The following is a 4,339-nucleotide window of genomic DNA, read 5'->3' as shown; positions in this document are numbered from 1 at the left end:
GTGCTACTTAGGAGGCCCTCTCCGTTTGTCAAGTGCTGAAATGTCCCCTTATAGAATGGCTCATAATTGACCTATCGGTAAGCCCCGCCCCCCTTAGTTACTGTTGCTCAGTTGGACAAACAAACAGAACTGCTTACTGGCTACGTTCACACTGTCAGTTTTTGGGATTGAAAACCGCATTTTCTTTAGTCTCGAAATGTCCCGTTCACACAGCAGCTTGCAGTTGTGTTTAGAATATTGTCTGTATGAACGTGCAACGGGAGTCAAGCCCGTATTCCTTACTAGTAACCATAGCGACAGTGACCAAAGTAAAATCAAAGATGGCGACGTCCATAAAACTGAAAGTCTTATCACTTTCTGACACGACAAGAGTCCAATCGAGCCGCGAGTTCTTGAATCAGAGCAGAGCATTTGAATCGCGCGCAGAACACAAAACTGAAGGGGGCGGCTCCGGTGGAAAACTAACGGGATCTAAAACTTTCAGATGACACCCAGCTCATTTCTCCGTAACTGTAAGTTACCGAAAACACACACAGGGCCGGAATTACCTCTTTTCGTGACATAGGCAAAACAAATTTTTGGGCCTCCCTTCCCTATTAATATAATAGGCCTAATATTACCACCCAAGCAAACAAAAATATTTCTTAATCAGTGGAAACGTTACAGTGTTTTCTATCGCAATAAGCGCTTGCGTTCAGTCAATAAAAATCGAATGTAGCTCTTAATTTGTTTGAGAACTCAGAAAGACCATTCCATTAATAGGCGCGGGCGTGCCACTTTGGGAGTTATTTCTCTAATACTTTTAACGGCCAGGAGGAGTCACAACCACACATCAAGACATTGTTCAGATGATTACGGGGCAATGCCGGCCGTCGAAGAGACTCTCGCCACACACCTCGAGCCTAATTCAGCTCCATCTTGGAAGTCATGCCCTACGTTGCCGTCCAAGCCATGTAGGATCACTTCCAGTTTAATCGGGAAATCTCACATGGTCGCTGGGCAGGCTGCGGCCACGCTACGTTCCATGGGTGTGCTTCAAGCCTATCAGGCAGAGCTTCTCAAGGAGCTGGATGAAGGGGAAGGCCTCACTCCTGAGGCTGTTAAGGAGCTCAGGAGAGCTGCAGATTTGGCGCTTAGAGCTACCAAACATACAGCTCGAGCAGTGGGTAGGTCCATGGCAGGTATGGTGTCAGTTGAGCGCCACCTTTGGCTCACTCTCACAGACATCAAAGAAAAGGACAAAACTTTTCTCTTGGACGCTCCCATTTCTAAAGACGGCCTATTTGGACATATAGTCACCACCGTGGTGGATAAGTTTCGGGCAGCAAAACTGGATGCTCTGGCCCACGAATGGCCCAGAACCAGTCTGTATGCTTTTCCCCCGATCCGGCTGCTCCCAGTAGTTCTGCTCAGAGTGCGATTGGACCGGGTGGAGCACCTGCTGTTAGTGGCCCCGTGGTGGCCCACTCAGTTGTGGTTTTCAGACCTGGTCAGTCTGTCGGTCGGCCCTCCTTGGGAGATTCCCCTCAGACACGATCTGTTGACACAAGCTCGGGGCACGATTTGGCACCCTCGACCGGATTTATGGAGGCTATGGGTGTGGCCCCTGAGCGGAATGCGTTAATGTGTTCTGGTCTCTCGGCTGAGACTACCGACACTATTATTCATTCTAGAGCTCCCTCCACAAGACGCTTATATGTTTCAAGTGGAGACTTTTTGCCTCGTGGTGTAAACAACGTGTTCTGGATCCAGTTCATTGCCCCCTCGGTTCAGTGCTGGAGTTTCTTAAGAGTCGTTTTTCTGAAGGAGTGACCCCCGCTACTCTCAAAGTGTATGTAGCAGCCATATCTGCGGGAGGTGTTTCAGTGGGTCGTCATCCTTTGGTTTCACGTTTTATGCAAGGTTCGAGATGGCTTAGGCCTTTCCGCCCGACCCGAGTTCCTTCTTGGGATCTATCGATTGTTCTGGAAGGTCTGTCGGGCCATCCTTTTGAGCCAGAGAAATGTGTCAGAGAAATTGTTGACTCTCAAGACGATTCTCTTGGTGGCTTTATCCTCCCTCAAGAGAGTAGGGGATTTGCAGGCTCTATCCATCAGCCTTTCATGTATGGACTTTGCCCCAGGGTTGGTAAAAGTTTTATTGCGACCTAGGCCTGATTATGTTCCTAAGGTCGCTTCAAATCCATTTCGCTTTCAGCAAGTGGTCTTAGACGCTTTCTCCCACACTGACGCGGAGTCAGGTAGCATGGGTCTCTGCCCAGTCAGGGCATTAAGAATCTATGTAAATCGCACAGCTCAGTGGCGTGGATCGGACCAGCTGTTTGTGTGTTTTGGTGGCAAGAGCAGTGGCTCCGCTGTCTCTAAGCAGCGAATGTCGCATTGGATAGTAGAGGCTATCTCTTTGGCCTACGAGGCGTGTGGTTTGACTTTGCCTCTAGGATTATGTGCTCACTCTACGAGAGCAGTGGCTTCTTCTCAGGCCTTTCTGAAAGGGTCATCGATGGAAGATGTTTGTGCTGCGGCAGGATGGTCCTCTCCTAGCACCTTCATCAAGTTCTACAGTCTAGACGTGAGGATGGCTCCTGGCTCCCGGGTCTTATCTGCTTGAGCAGACGCTTTCTTTGGTCTCCAGCTATCTAAGGTACGTCAGGCATTATGGTATAGCGTTCCCAAAGTGATGACGTCATTGCAGCATTGAAGTGAACCTATGAGAGGGAACATCTCGGTTACGTATGTACCCCTAGTTCCCTGAATAGGGAACGAGATGCTGCGATGAGGGCCGTCCGTATCTTGATAGCGCTTCCTTCGTCATATATGGAAATCTGTGAAATCAGCGGCACGCTAATATAGCATACGTTACGTATGCGTGGGGGGGCGGTGCTAGGCGCTATTTGGCCAATAAATTGGCGTGATGGTATAAGGGCTTCAGATATTCGTCACACCGTGGGTGTTCCCAAAGCGATGACGTCATCGCAGCATCTCGTTCCCTATTCAGGGAACTAGGGTTACATACGTAACCGAGATGTTTGTCTAAACGACGTCGGGTCATCCGTAAGCTAGCTAATTTTCTCACGCGCCTGCAGCGGACAAAACTGCGCTTGAAACCCGGACCAGCAAGTTCGACTGAGATTATTTTCGTCTTTTCCTTTTTCTTTTTCACTCAATGTTGTTTATGAGGAGTATAAGTTAATTTTACTCATACAGCAGCCGCGATTGCAGCGTTCTTCCTCTGTTAGGATGCAGCTGACAAGACAGACTCCAGTAAGAATCCTCAGTGTTGATCAATCAAGTCCACATCTAACCCATCTAGAGTGGGAATCATCTTGGAAGAAAACTTTGTAATGGATGAACGGACCGATCTCAGGCCTTCTATATCCATTTTTTCAGACTGATTTATGCTCTGCACTTGGACTAAGTGTATGAAAAGCACTTTATATTTTATTCAGCAGGTAATGCTCAACCTCGGAAAAGGTGAGTTAGCACCTAAAATTCAGTACTGCCAATATTGTGAACTCAGAGTGGAATAAAACCATATAGTTTTGATGCAGTTTGTTGTGATTCTGTGATAAACTAAATGTGAAATTTAAACCACCAGTAGGTGGCAGCAAGTCACTGTTAATAAGTGAGTCATTGCGATTGAACCGAATCATTTAAGGTTGATTCATTCAGAAACGAAACACCTTCATGTTGCTCAGAGACGCAAAACAGTGCTGTGGCTTTGTTTGGAGTTATTTTTGCTGTCGAAATAGAGCAAAAACAGGCAATATGGTGTCTAAAACTTAAATCTCTTAATTAACTTTTTGTTTATTGAACTGTATATCAATATCACATAATTTGAATATCACATTTGAAATCATGTTGATTTTTGGAGAAAAGAAACGACATTGATATATAAATGAAAATTATATAAACTATATTAAATGATATAAATTTATACATTTTCTGCTCCCATATCTTGAATTTTGTGATCATTCGAAATGTATTTATTAAACTGAATCATAGAGTGAAAGAACGCACTGTAAATGCGCACACGCACTAGTCTAACCTACTAGCCTACACTTCATCACGCACTGTTTCTCTGGCATTTTCAAAGGCACGTAACAAAATATTGTGGCTTGGTTGGCAATGATACACAGTCTAATGGTCTAACGAAATCCAATTTTAAATATCTTTTGCTGTACCCATTTTATGGCCCATATTACCTATTTGAGCCAATGCGGATGAATGAAGTTATCTCAGGACGAGACCGCCCTGATTGTAAAGCAAAACGTGATTGGCTATAGCGAGATCGTGCTACGATTGGTCAGCGAAATGTGGCTGTTATCTGATTGGCTTGAGTA

Source organism: Sinocyclocheilus rhinocerous, unplaced genomic scaffold, assembly GCF_001515625.1.
Source record: "Sinocyclocheilus rhinocerous isolate Xijiao unplaced genomic scaffold, SAMN03320098_v1.1 scaffold3377, whole genome shotgun sequence".
Taxonomy (NCBI): Eukaryota; Metazoa; Chordata; class Actinopteri; order Cypriniformes; family Cyprinidae; genus Sinocyclocheilus; species Sinocyclocheilus rhinocerous.
This window is presented reverse-complemented; position numbering follows the sequence as displayed.